The following is a 15,041-nucleotide window of genomic DNA, read 5'->3' as shown; positions in this document are numbered from 1 at the left end:
TTTACAACATTCAACATACAAATGAACCCAAATACTTAAGAAAGGACAAAAACGAGATGTTAGTGTATTTTACACAGGTATAATGTGTTTTAGGTCTCAAAAACTCATTTCTGATCGAAGAAGAAGTTTTCACTACAAAACAACCCTTGAAGCAGTTTTCGCTCTAAGCAGTGAGAGAGGAGCTCAAACTAAGCGTAAAACGCATTTCTTAGCGTGAAAGAAGATTTTACAACATTCAACATACAAATGAAAACACAGGAAATGTCAAACACACCTGTTTTTGAAATGTCAAAAACACAGGTGTAATGTGTTTTAGGTCTCAAAAACTCATTTCTGATCGAAGGAATAGTTTTCACTGCAAAACATCACTGCAAGCTTTTTTCGTTCTAAGCAGTGAGAGATGAGCTCAAAACTAAGCGTAAAACGCTTTTCTCAGCGTGAAAGAAGATTTTACAACATTCAACATACAAATGAACCCAAACACTTAAGAAATTAAATAAACGAGATGATCGTGCATGTTCCACAGTTACAATAGGTTTCAAAAACTCATTTCTGATCGAAGGAGAAGTTTTCACTACAAAAACAACACTTGAAGCAGTTTCGCTGTAAGGAGTGAGGAGGAGCTCAAAACTCAGCGTGAAAAAAGATTTTCCAAGATTCAACATTCAAGAATCTTTTATTACATGACGTGGTACATTTTACACAGTGCAACACATCGCTCTTAGGAGTGAGAAAGGAGCTCGAAACTATTCTCAAAACGCATCTGTCAGCATAAATCGTCGAAAAACAGACTTTATTACATAGATCACACAAATAAACCCAAACAATTAAAAGAAATGTTGAAAACGACATGTTGGTACATTTTACACAGTTATAACGTGTTTTAGGTCTTAAAAACTTAATTCTGATCTAAACAGATGTTTCTGGTTAAAACAACACTCGAAACATTTTATCTCTCTATTGAATGAGAGAAACTCATCTCTTAGCCTAAATCGTTCAAAAACAGACTTTAATACATTCAACACACAAATTGAATCAAAACACTTTAGAAATGTTGAAAAGAAGACGTGCATTCTTAACATCTAATTTCTGAATGAAAAAGAAGTTTTCAGTTCAAAGCAATACTTGATACAGTTTCTCTCTCTTGAAAAGACAGTTTAATATATCCATGTGTATAGAAATATGAGTAATGAAAGCAGTTAGAGTAATGTAAGATGACAACTTCGATGCAATTAGTAGTGGAGAGTAAACAGCTAGTGCAAGGCAGGTGAATAAACTGAAAGTTGATGGGCAGCTGAAATGTGGTGGGTGATAGGGAAGGCTGACATCAAGAAACTTCCATCAATCCGGCTGACATGAGATCGTGAAGGTCCAATTGGTATCGGGTCAGACAGGTGGGTCGTCTCTAACTCGGAGGAAGACAGAAAGATGGAATTAGTTTTGATTGGATACTTCCCCCAGTTGAAGCCTCCCCTGTTGAAGATAGTGTAAAATGCATCACAGGACATACTGTACACACCATAGCATGTATGTAAAAAAAATTGCATTACATTTAGACCTTGCAGTGCACAATGAAATGGATGAAACCTAAATTGCATGACATTCAGACCTTGCAGTGCTGAGATCATAGCGGGAGTATAATTTAGGCAGACGTAAAAATAATGCTGCCAAAATTATACTCCCCCAGTTTAAACCCCTCTGTTGAAGATAGAGTAAAATGCACCACAAGACATACTCTACACACCATGACATGTATGAAACGTAAACTACATGACATTCAGACCTGGAAGTGCTGAGATCATAGGCTTAAAAATAATGCTGTTGAAGATAGAGTAAAACGCATCACAGCACATACTCTACACACCATGACATGTATGTGAAATAAATTACATGACATTTAGAGCTTGTAGTGCTGAGATCAAAAGGGGTAGTATAATTTCGGAAGGCTTAAAAATAATGCTGCCAAAATTATACTCCCTCCAGTTGAAGCCCCCCCTTTTGACGATATAGTAAGATGTATCAAAGCACATACTCTACACACCATGACATGTATGTACAATAAATTACATGACATTTAGACGATGCAGTGCTGAGCTCAACAGGGGAGCATAATTTAAGCAGTCTTAAAAATAATGCTGCCAAAAATATACTCCCCCTATTTGAAGATATAGTAAAATGCATCACAGGACAAACTCTACACACCATGACATGGATGAAACATAAATTACATGAGATTCAGACGTTGCAGTGCTGAGATCATAGGTAGAGTATAATATCAGCAGGTGTAAAAAATGATGCTGCCAAATTTATACTCCCCCAGTTGAAGCCCCCTGTTGAAGATATAGTAAGATATATCAAAGCACATACTCTACACACCATGACATGTATGTAAAATAACTTACAAGACATTCAGACCTTGCAGTGCTGAGATCATAGAGGAAGTATAATTTCGGCAGACCTAAAAATAATGCTGCCAAAATTATACTACCCCCATTAGAAGACCCCTGTTGAAGATATAATAAAATGCATCACAGGACAAACTCTACACACCATGACATGGAAGCAACATAAATTGCATGACATTCAGACCTTGCAGTGCTGAGATCATAGGGGGAGTATAATTTCGGAAGGCTTAAAAATAATGCAGATAAAATTTTACTACCCCTATTTGAAGCCCCCCTGTTGAAGATATAGTAAAATGCATCACAGGACAAATTCTACACACCATGACATGGATGAAACATAAATTGCATGACATTCAGACCTTGCAGTGCTGAGATCATAGGGGGTGTATAATTTCGTCAGGCTTAAAAATACTGCTTCCAAAATCATACTCCACCCATTTGAAGCCCCCCGGTTGAAGATATAGTAAAATGCATCACAGCACATACTCTACACACCATGACATGTATGTAAAATAAATTGCATACCACTCAGACCTTGCAGTGCTGAGATCATAGGGGGACTATAATTTCGACAGTCTTAAAAATAATGCTGCCAAAATTATAGTCCCCCCAGTTGAAGCCCCCTGCTAAAGATATAGTAAAATGCATCTCAACTGTAGACACCTTGACATTATGAAACATAAATTGCATGACATTCAGACCTTGCAGTGCTGAGATAATAGAGGGAGTATAATTTCGGCAGACCTAAAAATAATGCTGCCAAAATCATAGTCCCCCCAGTTGAGTCCCCTGTTAAAGATAGAGTAAAACGCATCAAATACTCTGAGTTCGCTCCCCCTCTTTCTTCTTCTCTGCCCAGTCAAGGGCGTGGGTCAATACTAGCAAAACTCCCCCTATGGTCTCAGCACTGCAATGTCTGAATCTCATGCAATTTATGTTTCATCCATGTTATGGTGTGTAGAGTTTGTCCTGTGATGCATTTTACTCTATCTTTAACAGGGGTCTTCTAATGGGGGGGAGTATACTTTTGGCAGCATTATTTTGCAAGGTCTAAATGTAATGCAATTTTTGTATCATACATGACATGGTGTGTAGAGTATGTCTTGTGATGCATTTTACTATATCTTCAACAGGGGGGCTTCAAATAGGGGGAGTATAATTTTGGCAGCATTACTTTTTTACGCCTGCTGATTATATACTCCCCCTATGATCTCAGCACTGCAATGTCTGAATCTCATGCAATTTATGTTTCATCCATGTCATGGTGTGTAGAGAATGTGCTGTGATGCATTTTACTATATCTTAAACCGGGGGGCTTCAAATGGGTGGAGTATGATTTTGAAAGCAGTATTTTTAAGCCTGACGAAATTATATACTCCCATGATCTCAGCACTGTAAGGTCTGAATGTCATACAATTTATGTTTCATACATGTCAAGGTGTGTAGAGTGTGTTCTGTGATGCATTTTACTATATCTTTAACAGGGGGCTTCAACTGGGGGAGTATAATTTTGGCAGCATTATTTTTAGGTCTTCCGAAATTATACTTCCTCTATGATCTCAGCACTGCAAGGTCTAAATGTAATGCAATTTATGTTTCATCCATGTCATGGTGTGTAGAGTTTGTCCTGTGATGCATTTTACTATATCTTTAGCTGGGGGCTTCAACTGGGGGAGTATAATAATGGCAGCATTATTTTTAAGCCTTACTAAATTATACTCCCCCTATGATCTCAGCACTGCAAGGTCTGAATGTAATGCAATTTATGTTTCATCCATGTCATGGTGTGTAGAGTATGTTCTGTGATGCATTTAACTATATCTTCAACCGGGGGGCTTCAAATGGGTGAAGTATGATTTTGGAAGCAGTATTTTTAAGCCTGATGAAATTATACACCCCTATGATCTCAGCACTGCAAGGTCTAAATGTCATGCAATTTATGTTCCATACATGCCAAGGTGTGTAGAGTATGTGCTATGATGCATTTTACTCTATGTCTCAGAGACATACCCCCAGGGGATCCCGAGAGCGGGGGAGGATGAGATCCCCAACAGGACGGACCTTCAGATAACGACCCATGTAAATGACAAGACAACGAAAAATGCAATATGTATCTGCGGGAAAACATGCAAGAATCCGCGGGGCCTCAGAATCCATCAGGCCAGGATGAAATGCTTGGACAAAGGGAAACAGGTGCAACGCACAGGACTAGTGCCTGGTGAGATGCAGGAGGAGCAGGGCCAGGACTCACCCCACAGAGCTCAGCACCTCCACGCACTGGCTCCCCAAAGTCCATGCAGAGTAGTTCGTAAGCGGATCAAATGGCCCCCAGCAACCAGCAAGGGCCTGTGGCAGCAATTCGACGACGATGGTTGTGAGATTGTCCAAACAACAGCTAAGGGTGACACTGACAGATGGTTGCAGACAATGACGACCATCATTGTGAGCTATGCTTCGGAGAGATTTGGCCTCATTGAGACAGGGAACAGCAGGATGCCCTACAACAAGAATCGCAGAGCCACCAAGATCCAGCAGCTGCGCCAAGAGCTGAAATCCCTTAGGAAGCAGCACAAGATGGCCAGCGATTAGGAATGGCAGCCCTTGGCAGAGTTGCGAGAGATCATCATGAAGAAGCTCCTGACAATCTGCAGAGCAGAGTGGCATCGCAGACGAACAAAGGAGAGGGCCAAAAAGCAAATATCCTTTATTGCCAACCCCTTTGGCTTCACCAGGAAACTACTTGGTGACAAGCGCAGCGGCCAGCTGGAATGCTCTGCAGAGGAGTGAACGCCTTCCTTCACCACACCTTGAGCGACCCAGAAAGAGACCAGGATCTTGGCCCCAACAATGCTTTGGTTAGCCCAGCCGCACCAACTATAGAGTTTGACATAAAAGAGCCCAGCTGGAGAGAGGTCCAGGAAGTTGTAAAGGCAGCAAGATCAGCTTCAGCCCCTGGACCCAGTGGCGTACCATACAGCGTTTACAAACGCTGTCCGAAACTCCTTCAGCAGTTATGGAAGATCCTGAGAGTAGTCTGGCGTAGAGGAAGAGTTGCCAATCAGTGGAGATGGGCTGAGGGTGTGTGGATCCCTAAGGAGGAGAACTCTAAAGAACTTGGCCAGTTTCGGACCATCTCACTGCTAAGTACAGAAGGCAAGATATTTTTCAGTATCCTGTCACGACGACTGTCAATGTTCTGTTTAAAGAACAATTACATAGACACCTCTGTACAGAAAGGCGGAATCTCTGGAACATCTGGCTGCATGGAACACACAGGGGTCATCACACAGCTCCTTAGAGAAGCAAAAGAAGGCAAGGGCGACCTGGTTGTCCTGTGGCTGGACCTTGTTAACGCTTATGGGTCCATACCACACAAGCTGGTTGAGGAGACTCTCCGCAGACACCATGTTCCCAAATCAGCAACCTCATACTGGATTATTACAACAATTTCCAGTTGAGGGCTACCTCTGGGTCCATAACATCCGAGTGGCACAGGCTAGAGAAGGGGATAATAACAGGCTGCACAATCTCAGTAACCCTTTTTGCACTTGCCATGAACATGGTGATGAAATCTGCGGAGCAGGAGTGTCGTGGGCCACTGACCAAGTCTGGAGTGCGGCAGCCACCAATCAGAGCTTACATGGACGACCTGACGGTTACAACATCATCAGTCCCTGGCTGCAGGTGGATCTTACAAGGTCTTGAGAAGCTTATCTTATGGGCAAGAATGAGCTTCAAGCCATCAAAGTCAAGGTCCCTGGTTCTGAAGAAAGGAAAAGTCTTGGACAAGTTCCGCTTCAAGATTGCAGAGTCCACAATTCCGACCCTGTCAGAAGCACCAGTCAAGAGCTTGGGAAAGCTCTTTGACTGCAGCTTAAAGGACACAGCGGCCATCCACAAGACCTGTGAAGATCTCGGTGCCTGGCTCACCAAGGTCGACAAATCTGGGTTGCCAGGTCGTTTCAAGGCTTGGATCTACCAACATGCCATTCTACCCAGAGTGCTGTGGCCGCTACTGCTGTACGATGTCTCCTTGTCAACTGTGGAAGCTTTGGAAAAGAAGATCAGCAGTTACTTGCGAAGGTGGCTCAGATTGCCGAGAAGCCTAAGCAGTGCTGCCTTGTATGGGTCCACAAACACCCTACAGCTCCCCTTCAGTGGCCTCTCAGAAGAATTTGTGGTGACCCGGACAAGGGAGGTCATGCAGTACAGGGACTCCAGGGACCCCAAGGTGGCAACAGCTGGCATCGAAGTCCGGACAGGCAGGAAGTGGAGTGCGGCCAGAGAGCTACAGGCAGCAGAGTCACGGCTCAGGCAGAAGGCCCTTGTGGGGACGGTGGCAAGAGTGCAAGCAGGCCTGGGATACTTCCCAGGTTGCAAGGTGGACAGTGCCAAAGGGAAGGAGCGACAACATCTCATCCAAAAGGAAGTGCGTGTTGGTGTAGAGGAGGTTAGAGCCAGCAAGATGGTGGGACTCAGCCAGCAGGGTGCCTGGACTAGGTGGGAGAAGACCGAGCAGCGTAAAATCTCATGGCCAGACCTCAGGCGGCCTGATGTCAGCCGCATCAGTTTCCTGGTTCAAGCTGTCTACGACACACTGCCAAGCCCTGCAAACCTGTACACCTGGGGTAAGAGTGAAACACCTACCTGCCCACTGTGTGCTGGGAGAGGATCGCTTCAACACCTCCTCAGCAGCTGCCCCAAGGCTTTGGCCGATGGCCGTTACCGTTGGCGCCATGACCAGGTGCTCAAGGCAGTTGCAGAAGCCGTCACCTCAGCGATTCAGTCCAGCAGACACTGCCCAAGGAAGACCAACATCGCTTTCCTGAGGGCTGGAGAAAAGCCCCATGTGCAACCAAAGCACAAGTCAGGCTTGCTGTCAACAGCACCAGATTGGAAGCTTAGAGTGGATCTGGGAAAACAACTTAAGGTCCCTGAACACATCGCCCAGACAAGATTGCGCCCAGACCTGATCATCTACTCAGATACAACCAAGCAGGTGATCCTGTGGGAGCTCACTGTGCCATGGGAAGAAGACATGGTGGAGGCACATGCAAGAAAGCAGGCTAAATACCTAGACCTGGTGATGGAGTGCAGAAGTCGGGGCTGGCGTGCCTTCTGTGAACCTATTGAGGTGGGATGCCGTGGGTTTGCTGGACGCTCAACCTGCAAAGCTCTGGCAGGGCTAGGAGTGACAGGAGCTGCTAAGCGGGGAGCCATACGCTCCATTTCAGAAGCCGCAGAGAAAGCCACACGCTGGCTTTGGATAAAGAGGGCGAGCCCATGGATTGGTGCTGCTGGGATACAGTCCGGGAATTAATCAACCCCGGATGGGTCACCTGAGTGAGGATGTTGAAAGACCCGAAACCCCCAATGACCCCCAGGAACATCACTGATGATGTATCCCAGCGCATCCAAGAGATGTATTCAAGACCATATCTTTAACAGGGGGCTTCAACTGGGGGGGAGTATAATTTTGGAAGCATTACTTTTAAGCCTGCCGAAATTATACTCCCACTATGGTCTCAGCACTGCAATGTCTGAATCTCATGCAATTTATGTTTTATCCATGTTATGGTGTGTAGAGTTTGTCCTGTGATGCATTTTACTCTATCTTTAACAGGGGTCTTCTAATGGGGGGAGTATAATTTTGGCAGCATTATTTTTAGGTCTGCCAAAATTATACTTCCTGTATGATCTCAGCACTTCAAGGTCTAAATGTAATGCAATTTTTGTTTCATACATGTCATGGTGTGTAGAGTATGTCTTGTGATGCATTTTACTATATCTTCCACAGGGGGGCTTCAAATAGGGGGAGTATAATTTTGGCAGCATTATTTTTAGGTCTGCCGAAATTATACTCCCTCTATTATCTCAGCACTGCAAGGTCTAAATGTCATGCAATTTATGTTGCTTCCATGTCATGGTGTGTAGAGTTTGTCCTGTGATGCATTTTATTATATCTTCAACAGGGGGCTTCAAATGGGACAGTATAATTTTGGCAGCATTATTTTTAAGCCTGCCGAAATTATACTCCCCCTATGATCTCAGCACTGCAAAGTCTGAATGTAATGCAATTTTTGTTTCAAACATGTCATGGTGTGTAGAGTATGTCTTGTGATGCATTTTGCTATATCTTCAACAGGGGGGCTTCAAATAGGGGGAGTATAATTTTGGCAGCATTATTTTTAGGTCTGCCGAAATTATACTCCCTGTATGATCTCAGCACTGCAAGGTCTAAATGTAATGCAATTTATTTTACATACATGTCAAGGTGTGTGGAGTATGTGCTGTGATGCGTTTTACTCTATCTTTAACAGGGGTCTTCAACGAGGGGGAGTATAATTTTGGAAGCATTATTTTTAGGTATGCTGAAATTATACTTCCTCTTTGATCTCAGCACTGCAAGGTCTAAATGTAATGCAATTTTTGTTTCATACATGTAATTTTGTGTAGAGTATGTCTTGTGATGCATTTTACTATAGCTTCAACAGGGGGGCTTCAAAGAGGGGTAGTAAAATTTTATTTGCATTATTTTTAAGACTTAAATTATGCTTAAATTATGCTCCCCTGTTGAGCTCAGCACTGCACGGTCTAAATGTCATGTCATTTATTTTACACACATGTCATGGTGTGTAGAGTATGTGCTGTGATGCTTTATCTTCAACAGGGGGGCTTCAACTGGGGGGAGTATAATTTTGGCAGCATTATTTTTAAGCCTTCCGAAATTATACTCCCCCTATGATCTCAGCACTGCAAGTTCTGAATGTCATGCAATTTATGTTTCATCCATGTCATGGTGTGTAGAGTTTGTCCTGTGATGCATTTTACTATATCTTTAACAGGGGGCTTCAACTGGGGGGCCTATAATTTTGGCAGCATTAATTTTAAGCCTGTCCAAATTATAGTCCCCCTATGATCTCAGCACTGCAAGGTTTGAGTGTTATGCAATTTATTTTACATACATGTCATGGTGTGTAGAGTATTTGCTGTGATGCATTTTACTATAACTTCAAACAGGGGGGGGCTTCAAATGGGTGAAGTATGATTTTGGAAGCAGTATTTTTAAGCCTGACGAAATTATACACTCCTATGATCTCAGCACTGTAAGGTCTGAATGTCATACAATTTATGTTTCATACATGTCAAGGTGTGTAGAGTATGTGCTATGATGCGTTTTACTATATCTTCATTAGAGGGTCTTCTAATGGGGGGAGTATAATTTTGACAGCATTATTTTTAGGTCTGCCAAAATTATACTCCCTCTATGATCTCAGCACTGCAAGGTCTAAATGTAATGCAATTTATTTTACATACATGTCATGGTGTGTAGAGTATGTGCTGTGATGCATTTTACTATATCTTCAACCGGGGGGCTTCAAATAGGTGGAGTATGATTTTGAAAGCAGTATTTTGAAGCCTGACGAAATTATACACCCCAATGATCTTAGCACTGCAAGGTCTAAATGTAATGCAATTTATGTTTCATACATGTCAAGGTGTGTGGAGTATGTGCTGTGATGCGTTTTACTCTATCTTTAACAGGGGGCTTCAACTGGGGGGAGTATAATTTTGGAAGCATTATTTTTAAGCCTGCCGAAATTATACTCCCCCTATGATCTCAGCACTGCAAGGTCTGAATGTCATGCAATTTATGTTTCATCCATGTCATGGTGTGTAGAGTTTGACCTGTGATGCATTTTACTATATCTTTAACAGGGGGCTTCAACTGGGGGTACTATAATTTTGGCAGCATTATTTTTAAACCTGTCGAAATTATAGTCCCTCTATGATCTCAGCACTGCAAGGTCTGAGTGTTATGTAATTTATTTCACAAACATGACATGTTGTGTAGAGTATGTGCTGTGATGCGTTTTACTCTATCTTTAACAGGGGGCTTCAACTGGGGGGAGTATAATTTTGGAAGCATTATTTTTAAGACTGTCGAAATTATACACCCCTATGATCTCAGCACTGCAAGGTCTAAATGTAATGCAATTTATGTTTCATACATGTCAAGGTGTGTGGAGTATGTGCTGTGATGCGTTTTACTCAATCTTTAACAGGGGGGCTTCAAATAGGGGTAGTAAAATTTTATCTGCATTATTTTTAAGACTGCTTAAATTATGCTCCCCTGTTGAGCTCAGCACTGCACGGTCTAAATGTCATGTCATTTATTTTACACACGTGTCATGGTGTGTAGAATATGTGCTGTGATGCTTTATCTTCAACAGGGGGGCTTCAACTGGGGGGAGTATATTTTTGGCAGCATTATGTTGGAAGCAGTATTTTTAAGCCTGACGAAATTATACACTCCTATGATCTCAGCACTGTAAGGTCTGAATGTCATACAATTTATGTTTCATACATGTCAAGGTGTGTAGAGTATGTGCTATGATGCGTTTTACTCTATCTTTAACAGGGGGCTTCAACTGGGGGGACTATAATTTTGGCAGCGTTATTTTTAGGTTTGCCGAAATTATACTCCCTCTATAATCTCAGCACTGCAAGGTCTAAATGTAATGCAATTTTTGTTTCATACATGTCATGGTGTGTAGAGTATATTCTATGATGCATTTTACTATATCTTCATTAGAGGGTCTTCTAATGGGGGGAGTATAATTTTGACAGCATTATTTTTAGGTCTGCCAAAATTATACTCCCTCTATGATCTCATCACTGCAAGGTCTAAATGTAATGCAATTTATTTTACATACATGTCATGGTGTGTAGAGTATGTGCTGTGATGCATTTTACTATATCTTCAACCGGGGGGCTTCAAATAGGTGGAGTATGATTTTGAAAGCAGTATTTTGAAGCCTGACGAAATTATACACCCCTATGATCTTAGCACTGCAAGGTCTAAATGTAATGCAATTTATGTTTCATACATGTCAAGGTGTGTAGAGTATGTGCTGTGATGCGTTTTACTCTATCTTTAACAGGGGGCTTCAACTGGGGGGAGTATAATTTTGGAAGCATTATTTTTAAACCTGTCGAAATTATAGTCCCTCTATGATCTCAGCACTGCAAGGTCTGAGTGTTATGCAATTTATTTCACAAACATGACATGGTGTGTAGAGTATGTGCTGTGATGCGTTTTACTCTATCTTTAACAGGGGGCTTCAACTGGGGGGACTATAATTTTGGCAGCGTTATTTTTAGGTTTGCCGAAATTATACTCCCTCTATAATCTCAGCACTGCAAGGTCTAAATGTAATGCAATTTTTGTTTCATACATGTCATGGTGTGTAGAGTATTTTCTATGATGAATTTTACTATATCTTCATTAGAGGGTCTTCTAATGGGGGGAGTATAATTTTGACAGCATTATTTTTAGGTCTGCCGAAATTATACTCCCTCTATGATCTCAGCACTGCAAGGTCTAAATGTAATGCAATTTATTTTACATACATGTCAAGGTGTGTAGATTATGTGCTGTGATGCGTTTTACTCTATCTTTAACAGGGGGATTCAACTGGGGGGAGTATAATTTTGACAGCATTATTTTTAGGTCTGCCAAAATTATACTCCCTCTATGATCTCAGCACTGCAAGGTCTAAATGTAATGCAATTTATTTTACATACATGTCATGGTGTGTAGAGTATGTGCTGTGATGCATTTTACTATATCTTCAACCGGGGGGCTTCAAATAGGTGGAGTATGATTTTGAAAGCAGTATTTTGAAGCCTGACGAAATTATACACCCCTATGATCTTAGCACTGCAAGGTCTAAATGTAATGCAATTTATGTTTCATACATGTCAAGGTGTGTGGAGTATGTGCTGTGATGCGTTTTACTCTATCTTTAACAGGGGGCTTCAACTGGGGAGAGTATAATTTTGGAAGCATTATTTTTAAGCCTGCCGAAATTATACTCCCCCTATGATCTCAGCACTGCAAGGTCTCAATGTCATGCAATTTATGTTTCATCCATGTCATGGTGTGTAGAGTTTGACCTGTGATGCATTTTACTATATCTTTAACAGGGGGCTTCAACTGGGGGTACTATAATTTTGGCAGCATTATTTCTAAACCTGTCGAAATTATAGTCCCTCTATGATCTCAGCACTGCAAGGTCTGAGTGTTATGCAATTTATTTCACAAACATGACATGTTGTGTAGAGTATGTGCTGTGATGCGTTTTACTCTATCTTTAACAGGGGGCTTCAACTGGGGGGAGTATAATTTTGGCAGCATTATTTTTAAACCTGTCGAAATTATACTCCCTCTATTATCTCAGCACTGCAAGGTCTAAATGTCATGCAATTTATGTTGCTTCCATGTCATGGTGTGTAGAGTTTGTCCTGTGATGCATTTTATTATATCTTCAACGGAGGATTTCAAATGGGACAGTATAATTTTGGCAGCATTATTTTTAAGCCTGTGAAATTATACACCCCTATGATCTCAGCACTGCAAGGTCTAAATGTAATGCAATTTATGTTTCATACATGGCAAGGTGTGTAGAGTATGTGCTATCATGCGTTTTACTCTATCTTTAACAGGGGGCTTCAAATAGGTGGAGTATGATTTTGAAAGCAGTATTTTGAAGCCTGACGAAATTATACACCCCTATGATCTTAGCACTGCAAGGTCTAAATGTCATGCAATTTATGTTGCTTCCATGTCATGGTGTGTGGAGTATGTTCTGTGATGCGTTTTACTCTATCTTTAACAGGGGGGCTTCAAATAGGGGTAGTAAAATTTTATCTGCATTATTTTTAAGACTGCTTAAATTATGCTCCCCTGTTGAGCTCAGCACTGCACGGTCTAAATGTCATGTCATTTATTTTACACACATGTCATGGTGTGTAGAGTATGTGCTGTGATGCTTTATCTTCAACAGGGGGGCTTAACGGGGGAGTATAATTTTGGCAGCATTATTTTTAAGCCTTCCGAAATTATACTCCCCCTATGATCTCAGCACTGCAAGTTCTGAATGTCATGCAATTTATGTTTCATCCATGTCATGGTGTGTAGAGTTTGTCCTGTGATGCACTTTACTATATCTTTAACAGGGGGCTTCAACTGGGGGGCCTATAATTTTGGCAGCATTAATTTTAAGCCTGTCCAAATTATAGTCCCCCTATGATCTCAGCACTGCAAGGTCTGAGTGATATGCAATTTATTTTACATACATGTCATGGTGTGTAGAGTATTTGCTGTGATGCATTTTACTATGACTTCAAACAGGGGGGGCTTCAAATGGGTGAAGTATGATTTTGGAAGCAGTATTTTTAAGCCTGATGAAATTATACACTCCTATGATCTCAGCACTGTAAGGTCTGAATGTCATACAATTTATGTTTCATACATGTCAAGGTGTGTAGAGTATGTGCTATGATGCGTTTTACTCTATCTTTAACAAGGGGCTTCAACTGGGGGGACTATAATTTTGGCAGCGTTATTTTTAGGTTTGCCGAAATTATACTCCCTCTATAATCTCAGCACCGCAAGGTCTAAATCTAATGCAATTTTTGTTTCATACATGTCATTGTGTGTAGAGTATATTCTATGATGCATTTTACTATATCTTCATTAGAGGGTCTTCTAATGGGGGGAGTATAATTTTGACAGCATTATTTTTAGGTGTGCCGAAATTATACTCCCTCTATGATCTCAGCACTGCAAGGTCTAAATGTAATGCAATTTATTTTACATACATGTCATGGTGTGTAGAGTATGTGCTGTGATGCATTTTACTATATCTTCAACCGGGGGGCTTCAAATAGGTGGAGTATGATTTTGAAAGCAGTATTTTGAAGCCTGACGAAATTATACACCCCTATGATCTTAGCACTGCATGGTCTAAATGTAATGCAATTTATGTTTCATACATGTCAAGGTGTGTGGAGTATGTGCTGTGATGCGTTTTACTCTATCTTTAACAGGGGGCTTCAACTGGGGGGAGTATAATTTTGGAAGCATTATTTTTAAGCCTGCCGAAATTATACTCCCCCTATGATCTCAGCACTGCAAGGTCTGAATGTCATGCAATTTATGTTTCATCCATGTCATGGTGTGTAGAGTTTGTCCTATGATGCGTTTTACTCTATCTTTAACAGGGTGCTTCAAATAGGTGGAGTATGATTTTGAAAGCAGTATTTTGAAGCCTGACGAAATTATACACCCCTATGATCTTAGCACTGCAAGGTCTAAATGTAATGCAATTTATGTTTCATACATGTCAAGGTGTGTGGAGTATGTGCTGTGATGCGTTTTACTCTATCTTTAACAGGGGGGCTTCAAATAGGGGTAGTAAAATTTTATCTGCATTATTTTTAAGACTGCTTAAATTATGCTCCCCTGTTGAGCTCAGCACTGCATGGTCTAAATGTCATGTCATTTATTTTACACACATGTCATGGTGTGTAGAGTATGTGCTGTGATGCTTTATCTTCAACACGGGTGCTTCAACTGGGGGGAGTATAATTTTGGCAGCATTATTTTTAAGACTGTCGAAATTATAGTCCCCCTATGATCTCAGCACTGCAAGTTCTGAGTGGTATGCAATTTATTTTACATACATGTCATGGTGTGTAGAGTATGTGCTGTGATGCATTTTACTATATCTTCAACCGGGGGGCTTCAAATGGGTGGAGTATGATTTTGGAAGCAGTATTTTTAAGCCT

General features: G+C 41.4%; 1 pseudogene; it reads left to right on the top strand.

Moving 5' to 3' along the window:
* Positions 1-4,556: 4,556 nt before the first annotated feature.
* Positions 4,557-7,725, top strand: LOC125781238 (uncharacterized; annotated as a pseudogene).
* The last annotated feature ends 7,316 nt before the right edge of the window (positions 7,726-15,041 follow it).

Source organism: Astyanax mexicanus, chromosome 15 (assembly GCF_023375975.1).
Source record: "Astyanax mexicanus isolate ESR-SI-001 chromosome 15, AstMex3_surface, whole genome shotgun sequence".
Lineage (NCBI taxonomy): Eukaryota > Metazoa > Chordata > Actinopteri > Characiformes > Acestrorhamphidae > Astyanax > Astyanax mexicanus.
The sequence above is the reverse complement of the archived record's forward strand: the minus strand, read 5'-3'. Positions and strand labels throughout refer to the sequence as shown.